We start from the raw sequence: 12,046 nt of genomic DNA on the forward strand, positions 1-12,046 counted from the left end.
GGTCTGGGATCACTTTCTTACTCCATCTGCAAGCTGGAGTAATTGCAGTGATGTCTGAGCTTCATACCAGTACTAACCTCCTACTCCCTCTGTAATACACAGAAAAGTGGAATAGGAGAAGGAGAAAAAGAACTTCATTTTCTTATTTCTTTCTGTACAGTAACCCTGACCTTTGTGGCACACCTGGCCATTGCTGTGTCTGGGAAGGTTTATACTTACCAGCTGGCCCCAGCACAGCCAACTGACTGCTCCGCAAGGCTGGGTACAGCAGCAGCCTAGGTGAGGGGGATGTGTGCTAGCAGCCATTTGGCAGAGCAAGGTTATAAAGGAGGAAAGGGGGCCACTAGGAAGGTCATGCTGATGGATCTCTGTGCTCTGAGGGATGATTGAATAGGGACTGCAGTCAGAAGAAGGTCAGTGATGGACTGAGAAGTGAGACTTCATGTAGGACTGGTATGATTCTGTGCATGAAGTAGGAAGCAGCTCTGCATCTTGCGTCTCGCTGCTTGAGGAGCTTTGAGGAGACCCTGCGGTCATGAGGCAGCTAGATCCTGACCTGTGCAATAGTGATCCCTCATTTCAGAGGACAGGTGCATTCTTTCTCATCCTTCCATTTCCTCTTATCATCTAGTGATAACAGCAAAGCTGCAAGCAGACTTGTGAGCTGAGTGAGATGAAAGGTCAGGGTTTGATTGTGTATGCCTGGAGCTGGGGTGCCTAGAGAGCCTGAGGCAATGTTATGGGCATTTGAAGCAGCAAATGTCCTGCTGCCTGCCCTTTATGTAGGAAAGGATCAAGGTAACAAAACAATGACAAGGTGTTAGGGTGACTGCTTTGCAGATGTGCTTGCTGGAGGAGTTTGGTTTGGGAAGAGCTGAGCAGGAAAGATCTGCTTGATCTTGAAGGCTAGGAGCCTTGGAAATGTGCTGTCCTTAAGTTGTCTGAAGCTGTTGGTTCCTTGCGTGATAACACTGCCTTAGCCAGCAGTGCCTGCTGACATTCATCTGCAGGGAAGTGTGTGGCCAGACTGTAAAGAAAGGACACATCCTGGAACACAGTCAGCTTTGTTTACTACTATCACTAGAAAGCTGGACACCAGCAGGTATTTATCAATGGCTGTAAAACATTGTGAGGTGTCATGGAGGGAAGCTGAAGTGTTTCCTTGGCTTATGTGACAAATTGCTAGGAAGGGTGCATTCTTTTATACCCTGAGTTGAGGGAGCTTAAGCCTGCTGAGCCTTGCAGTCCATGTGCTTTGTGTCTGTCCTATGGGGTGCTTGCCTGAACATGATTTGGGTGTAGGTAGGTCAGAAGAGCCCTGTTTCTACTGTTGCTGGGTGCATTAGGCTGCAGCACTGTTAGCCTTGCAGGGGTGACTGCTGTGAAGCCAGGAGGCTGCTCTAGCTGGGAGGACAGCTGAGCTCTCTTGATCAAGCAAAGTCAGTAGCTTGGCTAGATCCTTACCTGAGGAGTGTGTTGTCTGCATGTTGCTTTTGGATTATCCCTGCCTGAAGTGCTCACAGTAGTGACTTCACTGACCCAAACAGTGTGGAGTCAGCAGCAGTGCACAGGTGTACTTTTTCAATGTTAATGCATGAGTGTCCTAGGCTGTGTTCTCAAAGTCCTTATTGCCTCCACAAAGTTTCCAGCTTGCTAAAAGCACAAACTGGGCAACAAAATGCTCTCCCGTGTACCACCACCAGTGAGTGCTTACCCAGTGCAGTCTGATTTTGGCTTACTGTGTTTCAAAAGTCATAATTCCTCACCATGCTGTACCACCTCATTTCTCTACCTTTCTGAAGTAAGAAATATAGCCTGGAAAAGCAATATCCTGCTCTTGAGAAGGAGTATTGTTTAGATCACAATTTCTATCCCATTGTTAAGTTGTTACAGCTCTGCTTGCCTATGAGCATAGCTAAGGGGTATGACTATACTCTTCATCTCTGCTGACCCTAGACATGGAGATGAGAGCAGTTGTTGCCTGATTTCTAGTGAAGACTTCACGTGAGCTGTCTTGAGGGTATGAACCCAAGGGAGAGATTCCCTATGGGTATGGCACTTGCTAAAAGTGCACACAAAACCCCAGAGAAGTAAATCCACCAAGTGCTGGAGTGGCTGATTATGTTGGTCCTGAAATAAAAATTTCATGCAGGTGTCTAAGCCACAGGTGGAAGGTGCATTTTCATTGCTCTCTGCATAGCCTGATTAGCACATCAGTGGAAACAGACAGAAGTCAGAGTTCTTGGCTTCAAAGTGTTGAAGACAGAGCACGAGAAGAAAAGCCACTACCTTCTTTCTCCTGTACCCTTCCTCCTGTGAGGCTCTAGTGAGTGCCTCTAGACATCTTTTTTTGTGATTTTTTTGATCTTCCTGATGGATGTTTCTCTTATTTACTGGTTTTCGTTACAGGTGGAAGAATGGGAGTTTCTCTTCTCTGGATTCCAACCTCTGGATGAGTCTGAAAATCTAATGGGAAGTGTGTTTCTTCATCTGTTCTTGTTTTACCTGATATGAATAAATGTATGATGAACAGTCTTACTATAAATGTGAATGGCTCACTTCTCAGTGTCTGACTCCAGCCAGCTGCTGTTACTGTTTCCCATCCCTGATGCTTAGTGAATGAGGGCTGTTGATTTCCATATGGAGATGGGATAAATCAGCAGTGATGCTCTAGATCTTGTGAATTTTCATAATTGATGAAGGATTTGGTTATCTTGGGTAACAAGTTATCTTCTGTGGTGGGAGATAAGATTGTTTCATGCAGCCATTTATATTCTTGAAATGATAGTGCCATTTTACCTTTGAGATTTTTAACAATGCAGAAAGATAGTATTGCATGACCTTGCTTCTGGCAGTGAGTATGAACTGATGGCAGCCAGCAACATTTTCATCTGTTCTCAGATCAACTTCTACCTTCCTAGGCCTCTTCTCCCTGATTGCCCTTGTAATGGGAGATAAGCTGGACCCACATAGTTATGCAGTAACAGAAATGTAATCTACACATCTCTTCTGTTTGAAGGGCACGTTAGAAATGCAATTCACAGAAGTCAGATGCCTACAGTCTATTTTCTGTGAGCTGCTTGGAAAAAATCTGAGCTGCAACTATTGATAGATACATGTTTGAGGGACACCTGGAGATGTCTGATCTTCTCAAAAATCCAGCTCAATACTTCTCTGAAAAGCAGTTTTGTTCAAGGACAGCTTTATCTTCTTCCTAAAAGGAGATCAAACTCTTCATGGGAGGGCAGGCAGGGGCCACTAAGGACTTTGATAAGGTGATGAAAGCCTCAAAGTGATTCATTTTTTCAGCAGAACAGGAGTTCAGGCTGTGCAGGTCTACAGAAGAGATTTTAAAATACCTTCTCATGCTGTCTGGGAACAATGGAAGACTTGGTGAAAGATCAGGTGCGTTTTCTGTCTTTGTGCCCTATCCAGGCCATTTTGCTGCTGAACAAAACCCTGCTTGCTGTGCGGTGCAGCAGCTAGCCAAGGTTCAGATGCCCAAAGCTGGACCTTCTTTTCAGAGTATCACTTCACTCCTATCTTTCATTCCAGAATGACAAACTTGTAGAAACATGAAGGAGAAAGTCTCAGCTGAGGGGAAGCAAGAGTGGGGGTGAGCACTTATATACAGATGATAAGAATTGTCAGGATTTCTTGCCTTTGAGATATTGGAGTCCTCCAAGTGCAAGATAATCCTTACTTCCAGATCTTGTCCCTGTCAGGGGTCTCCTCAGGATCTCCCTCTCAGGAGGCCTTACAGCTATCTATCAGCACACACATTGTTTGGCAAGGCTAAGGTGAAGGAAATGGAAAGCTTGCAGGAGAGTCACGGGAAGTATCCAGATCAAAAAGAGCTATTTGGACCGTGCCATTGCTTTGAAACAGATGAAGTTGCACCTACCTGTTCCTGACAGATGGGTTGAGATCTTGAGGCTTTATTAAAAATCCAAAGGTGTAGATTCTGGAGCCTCTAAATACACAGTGAGATGCTCAGATAAGTGAGCGCTCTGAAATTCTGGTTGTGCTGGTTCTGGGGGCTCTCAGAACCACAGCAGTTAAAGAAACTATTGCATTTGACTGAAATTGTTAATATATTCCTTAGCCTTCCCCTCTGCACCAGTCTCTTGGATGTTTGAATCCTTTAAGTGGTGGAAATGAGATGTAATGCTCTGGAATGCCCTGGCTGTGTGGTCAGTGAAATCCTGTGTTGTGAGGCACAGTAATGCTGGGTTATCCGGATTAGACACTGCATCTGATTATCTTGCTGATAATCCTACCTCCAGTAATTTAACCAGGATAGGGATTGTGAGGCCAGGATCAGGCAGAAATAATGGGCGATTGCCCCCTTGCGCATCTGTAGTACTTAGAACTCTTTGTTTGTGGCAATATCTGTAATGCATGTAAATATACGTGTGGTAGTGCTGTGTTGCACTGGCATTGCAACTGGAGTCTCCTGTTGTTTCTCACTGTTTGTAGGTGAGGTCAGTTATTGAGTGGCTTGGGGTGACAGAGATTCTTGCATTTGCTTTCTTTGAATTCTCATGAAGTGTGTGTGTGTGAGGGGACTAATATGTGATGCCAATTAAAACAAATTGGGATGGCTAAGAGAATGATCCTGTCCAGTAAAAGAAGAGATGGTGTTAACCTGCCTGCCAGGTAGAGGCAGGACTCCTTGCCTACTGCTACGGGAGGGCTGGGTGAAGTGATCCATGTCCTGATCCCATCTCTGGCAAAGGCTCCCCCAGCAAGGGTTGGGAATGAAGCTGCTCAGGCAGGAGTTTTGTAGAAGTGCCGGGGATGGGGGGGCGCTGTTTTCATGTTATCTAATTTGGTCCAAAAGTCAGTGACCTGAACTGCCTGACACCTGGAGCACTAGGTCCTACAGGAAAACTGGTACCCAATGTATCCAGCTTCCCCACACCAAACCTGAAATTAAGACCTTGTTGTGAGACCTACCTAATCATGTGCACATAGGAATAAGAACTGCTAAAGGGAATATAAAAATGCAGCTTTCTCCATGTAGTCTATGAACCCAACCCTAGCAGCTAAGTGGCATCTTATTCAAGGATGATTGGCAGTGCCTTAGGACTTGGGATACATGCTGCAAGATACAGACTAGAGGATAATGGGTGCACTTTGAGAAGTTCCATGCATAGCTGAGTGTCACAATTTATGTAGGGCTTTTACCACAGTATGTATACATCATCTATTAAAAAGGCACTTGAGCAATGCTAATATGCTTAAAGGTATAAAGTACATATCCTGTGCAGACCCACAACTTTGCAAGGACCGTTAAAATAAATCTAGAGTGTAAATACCAACTTTCAGGAATCACTCATGCTGTATACAGTGCAACGGGCTCGACATTTCTTGTTCCAGCCAGGAGAGGGCAGAGGTTCATACACAACCACGTGTGGCCTCGGGAGGCTGCTGAAACTTCATGATGACTTTTAATGGTCATTGCCAAGGGGCTGAACACTTAGAGCTGAGGTGATATTTCCCTTCCTAGATCATGATACTGGAGGAAGCAGGGGGCAGCTATGAGACAGAGCAAATGCTCAGCCACTTCTGGGAAAGGAGACTTATCCTAGCACAGGGATGAGCAGAAGTGAGAAGATGCTGAAAGCAGGGGAAGGAGGAATGAAAAAACTAAGGCAGAGAATGGGTTCTGCATGAAGGGAAGGAATAGCAGGTGGCAATGGCAAGCCTGGGTGCTGGGCAGGGAGCTGAGAGCTTTTCTCCATGTGGCAAATGTGGCTCATGCCTGTGTGCAGATGCCAGTTGCAATGCTTCATGCGTGTAGGAGGGCTGCAACTGGGGAATGGGGGAGATGGCTTAGCTGGAGCTCACAGAGTGGTGAGCTGCCTTGGGAAGGAGTCTGCAACCACTGGCCCAGGGTATTTCAGTTCCACATGACTCCTATCTGGTGCTGTCCCCTTAGAGGTGACACCCTGAGCACTGCACTGAGGGTGTAATTTTGTTGCTTAGATATTCATGATATGGGGAATTTTCAGGATCAAGCAATAAGTGTTTCCAGCAAAAGCTTTTATTTTGTAGCTGTTTGCCAGTTGGTGCTTTCCTGGTGCTGGCAGGAAAACATCTTCCTGCTGGAAACAACCCCATTGCTTTTCCCACTTGCTGTTGCTACTGGCTTTTTTTTTTTTTTTCTGCTGCCAGCTGGCTGCACATCCCACCGCTTGGTGTTTCTGCTGCTCTCAGCCTTGACATTGCATCTTCTTGTTTCTTTGCTGTCCGTACTTTTGATTGCTACAGCTAGTCCCCCATCACCCTGAACCACTTGCCTTCTCATCCCACTGCAATGTGGAGCTGGTTCGTTCCTGGTCCTAGTTCACTCCAGCCTTGGATTCTTTAGCTCCTGTTACTTGAAGGGTCTCAAACCCAATGGCTCTGCTGATTGTGCTAAACTTTTCCAGTTTTGCCACCTTGCTGATTAAATAGTTTTCCTTCTCTAGCTTTCTTGTTGGCATCAGTTTCAATCACAACTGGCTTCCTGCCACCTTGAGTCAGTGCAAACCTTCCCCCTCTGCCTTAATTTCTTTTTCTAACCAAATTCTCTTCTACTTCTTTTAAGTTTAAAAAGAAATGCAAGATGATGTGCTCTCCTTTCCTGTCCTTGTCTCTTGGATGTGGCCACAGGCACCTTCTCCCATCTGCCAGACTCCCTGTGCCTATTCCTATCCATGCTGATATTCTTCCCCTTCAGCCCACCCTCTCTTCTGGCAGCTCTTCCTTACAAAACAAACTTGCTATTCAAGCCCCCACATGTTTCTCTAAATACAGCCCATCTCTGCACCTTGATTTGCAAAGTGCCTTCATCATCAGCCCTTCTTTCCTCCCATATCCTTACTTTGATCACCTGGGTTGTTCCTCCTCTGTTTTTCCCTCCCCTCCCTAGACTGTTTCCCACAAAGTCTGTTGGATAATGCTGTTCTTACTTTAGCCTTTTCCAGTCTAAATTTGTGCAAGTGTCTTTGGGCCTTTCTCTATTCCCTCTGCATCTTGACTGATCTCATTCAAGCAGTAAATTGTCTTTGTAGATGCCTTGTCACCTCTTCTCAGGCTGAGAACAGAAGACAAGTCTATCCTGAAGATCTCTCTGCAGATCTGCACAATCTGCTTCAATCGTCTAGAGCAGAGCTCTTCATTTTACCCCTCACCTTCATCCATTCCTGCTTCCTGTTTTTCCAGGGACAATGAACATTGCAATCAGGCTCCTGCATGTCACTTGCCTTGGATATGTCACTGGATTCTCAGGTCACAGCTATTTTAATGCATACTACTGTAAGGTTCCTTCTCCCACACCACACAAACCCTCCCTGACATCTTTTCTGATATCCACACAGTTTCCCCTCCCCCCCTTGATAGGAGTGATCTCAGGCTCCTTCTGTCTATGCTGAATGTTGCTTCCAAGGTGGTCCTTTTCCTAGCTCAGGAAAATATCTTTTGGAGTTGGTGTTTCTGCAAAGCCAACCGCTAATGCATCAAATACTGTAAAACTGGCCAAGGAGCAGTGTCCCCTTAGCACTGTTTGCTAAAACTACTGTTTGGTTCTGGTATTTTAGTTTTGAAAGATAACCACTTTGACTAGGGAACAGAAAAAAACCTTTTGCCTCATCAGTCAGCTAAGAAAAATGTTCTAGAAATGCAGGGGAGGGAAGAATAATTTTATATACAGTAGAAAATGAGAACCAGGGAAAGGGCAATGGTGATCCATTTTGACCCTCCTGAAGCACAGGTAGATCAGCTCTGGGCAGGCTGGAATGGGCGCTGGCAGGACTGTGCTTCTTGACACGTCCTCTCTGCTGGCTGTCATGGCCTACTGTGGTCTGCATGGCAGATGTGTGCAGCGCTGACACAGCTAGAAACCTCTGCTATTCCAGGGCTTCTGGGCCACAGCAGGATCTTCAAAGGCAAGGCTGGAAGATGGGCAGAGAAACTTGAGTCGTTCTGATCCTGCCTAGGGGGTAAGTTGAGTGCTTTCTGGCCTTGGTTCTTGAAAGGCCTCTGAAACCCAACCTGGACAGCTCTCCATGATGGGAAAGACAACCTTTTATACTTAACATGTGTTGGACTCTGTAGAATAAAGGAAGAATCTGCACAGGAACACGTGGTTCTTCCAACTCAATGCTATGCTTACTGCAATCCATTTGAACATCTAACTGGCAGCAGGTTACAATTGCTGCCCATGTTCTCAGTCTGGCTTCAGCCTTTGCTGAAAGGTTTGCAACAAGAGCAGAGATGGAGAACTGCTGTAGAGTGAACAGGATTTAAGTCACTTGCTGGCTACAATGAGTGTAACCTCAGATTCTCCTTGAATCTCCACTATTTTTTACATTTATACTTAACTGTCAATTGGAAGATGTCACTGCAAATGTTTAGAAAATACTATAGGCTGCTAGGTCTACTCCACCTACAGCAGGAAGGAGGGTTGTACTCACCAGGTAGAGCTGAGCTCCTAAGCAGTCATGCTTTGCAAACCTTGGGTTAAAGGTGCGTGGTTAGGTTGTGCAGATGGGTGATGCAGCTGAACTCCCCTGCACCTCTTGGCCATGCTTTGGCCACAGCTGCCAAGGGGGGGAGCTTGCTTGGGCCTCCAAATGGTGTTCATCCTTTCAGGGTCAGGCATGCTGATTTTCATACTGTTTGGGTTGGTTTTAGCCCAAACTTCTGCAATGGATTCAATGAGATCCCATCAATCAAGGAAAGCAAGGCTTAAATAAATTGCTATTTATGTATACAAGCAAAGAAAACAAATGAACCAAGCTTTTCCATGAGCAAAACCTCAGCAGAGAAGAGCAGAGGCAGGCAGTATCTTGGCAGGCTTATTAAATAAGCCATTGAAGACTGCCTCTGCCTAGTGTCCAGCAGATATAGGACAGGTGGCAGGTCAAGTCCATTTCTGGATACTGTGCTGGTTGGAATCCAGGGTTCCCTGAGCTTTAAATTAGAGCCATCATGCATATTCTGGGCGTGACTGGTGATTTCCTTTTGGTGCCAGACCCCTCTACCTCCAAGGGAAGTGTTGTCCTTGCAGCTCAGTCTAGGTTGGCACAAGGGTTAGTATTCGCACCATATAGTTTATATCCCACTTAGAAGACACTGGAGTAGAAAGCATCATCACCCCCTTGTACTACAGAGCTGCTGGAAGCTGGTGTGGGTTAAAATGGCTTTAGGGGTCAGGCTTCACCCAAGGAAAGCAGAACTTAGAATATTCACTTCAGGGATCAAGTTTCTCCTACATGCATGAAGAGCTATCTCCTTAGCTTGCAGCCTTTCATGTCAGGGGTGAAGGTGCTCTAAGGATGCTGTCTGTTCCTGTGAATTTGATTTTTGGAGGAAAATTAAGCCAGCTTTTTTCAGTCTCTCCCAGCAAAATGCATGAGTTTGTACCTCAGGTTAAGCATGTCAATATTTTTTTTTTGCCTTTACCACAGCTGTTTAAGTGCTTAAGGTTTGTGTCACTGCCTGATGTAACCGTCTAATGTGGAGATAAATAACTTCACACGTAAGGGTTGGTCTTCCCATATTTGCAGCTGAGAGTGAGCTAGTTCAGTCAGGATTGCCCTCTGCTTTTCGTCATTCTTCCTTCTTCACTCCCTTTCCCCTTGTTTTCTATTACATGTCTCAATTCTATTTCAATTTCACTTCTGATATCAATATTTTTCATATCTGCTAAGAGGAACTCAAGCACTGAACTGGTCCAGTCAAATGGCTGTCATGGGTGCTGGTATCAAGCAGCACTTATCTGACTCTTGTATTTGGACAAGCTCTGAGTTTCAGCTTGAATTATCACAGAAAGATCTGATTCCCTGAGGCATGGGAAAGCTGTACTATGAACACACTGATGCTAATGGTCTTGGCTCTACAGGTTTTATTGCATTTGCTATTTTCTAGTGGTCTGGAAAACATAGCATTAAAACGAACAGTGTAAACACAAGCAAGTGGAAAAAATGTTGGAGCTGGATAGAGGATGACTCTGCCCAAGGCTCTGCCTGTACCCTGTCTCATGGATACTGGAGCAGTCTGGCACATACTAAGGATTTTGACGGGTGTCAGTTGGCATTGCATAGCCTTCATTGGGGGCATCTCACAGGACTGTAGGGTCCGAGGGTAGAGTTCAGTGCTCTAGAAATGGCTCTTACATGGTAGGAATAAGGCAAAGAAATTTCCTCTGGGGATTTGCACCTGGGCAGAGGTCAGTCTGCTGTGATTTCTTGTAATAGCAGATAAAGCATATGACTTACTCAGCCCTGATGGCTGTAGAGTAGTGATGAGCTAATAGTTTTATATTGTAGGAAATAGGTGTAGGAAAATAGGATTTAAAGATAAATAGTCCATTCTCTATCAAGCATCTGGCTCTTAGGAGGGCTGAGCTGCCAGCAGGAAGCTCCTTCCTGCCTCTGCACTGTAAAGTTTTTTTCCTTGTGTAAAGCATGCCGAATGCATGTAATTACCTTTTTTTAATCAAGTCAAAAAGGGGCTAGTGCCTAAGTAGCTCTATTCAGCAGCTTACTTTCATATTTTCTCTTTTTACATGAAAGTCTTCAGCTTTTATAATGGTATAACAACTTGACTTCAGACTCCTTCCTCCCTGTCCCCGCCTGGCAGAGGAGGTGACAAAGTTATTTACTAAACTGAATGACTAAAAATCTGTGGTAGGGCTCAGAGGGTCTGAGAGCTAGCCCTGAGAACACAAAGCATTATGCTGCAAGGACTGAGAACAACCTCCATCTTCCCTAGACTTTGAGGAGCTCAGGGTGCTCAGTACCTCACAGAAAACTAAAACTGGGGCTTGAGCTGTTTGAGTAAGATCCAACTACCATTAAAGCCAACATCAAGTCTCTTGTTAATGTTAATGGGTCTATATGGATGTTTATGAAGAACAGTAGCAGAAGAAAGCTACTAGGCCAATGCTGGTGCTGAGAAGGACCTTCCTGAGTCAATACAAAGATGGTTACCCCCATCCATTATTTTCTTCCATTGCAACTAAGTAAAAAATTACAAGTAATTGCAAAACTGCTCCCTTGTTTGACTCTGTTAGTGCTTTTTCCCTTATTAATATAATACTGGCTGATTAATCTCAATAACATTTGATCAATAATTTTCTGTAATTAAACTGACTGCTTGCTCAAAGGTTGTGCCTTGCTTTGGTCTTTATTCCACACCTTAGCTCCTAATGCACTTACACTATGCTTCTAGCAACTACTTGCCTTATGTAAGGAAGTGACATCAGCTGGTGTAGTAATTGCTGTTCTTGTTCATAATCAGAAGCTATGTACATCATATTCAGGGTGATTGCATTCTCTACATCTCTACATACAGAGATGGATTACAGCTTTGTATTTTACCCTACCTAGATTATTAAAAACACCTAGTCTCTGTTTACTCCTCTTTCCCCCACTGTGTTCTTTGTTTTTTCAGTAGTGTTAGAGGTTCTTCCTGCTGCTGCTGTGTCATGGCCTACTTTCTTGGAACCTGCTGCTTTGGCTTGTGCTCATCTGAGCACAGCTCATGGCATGTGGACATCTGAGTATGGTGTGGTACAGAGCTGTTTTGTTTTCTGTCCTAAAGGAATCTGTTCTGTTGGCTAATGGTGGCAGTTTGCTAATGTCTGTTGGTTTCTGGGAATAGATGCTTCAGAGTCCAAAAAGGGAGCTCCAGAAGCACTGAGTCCTGCTCTCCATTGCAGCTGGTTTCAAGGGGTGCACTGGTTAGACTCACACTGAACATCAAGGTTAGTAGTTATTCCTCCCCTGTGGTCAGAACTCAGTGCAGCTCTTTTTCAGTTGAGCTGTTTGTTGCCTTTAAGGAACATTGTCTTTAAGCTCTGGGCAGTACTAGTGCCTTTGTGACCTGCAGTGAGAGCAGCTATGGCTCTAGCCAGGAAGTCTTCTGATCTGGGCACTGAAGTTGGCTTCTGGGTGTTTTGGGAACAGGCTGAGACATTGGCACACAGATTCACACTCCCTGGAAATCAAAGTGAAGAACTGAAGCTGGCTTGTGGCCAGTTTTGCAAAGAATT

The sequence above is a fragment of the Phalacrocorax aristotelis genome, chromosome 7 (assembly GCF_949628215.1).
Source record: "Phalacrocorax aristotelis chromosome 7, bGulAri2.1, whole genome shotgun sequence".
Classification (NCBI taxonomy): domain Eukaryota; kingdom Metazoa; phylum Chordata; class Aves; order Suliformes; family Phalacrocoracidae; genus Phalacrocorax; species Phalacrocorax aristotelis.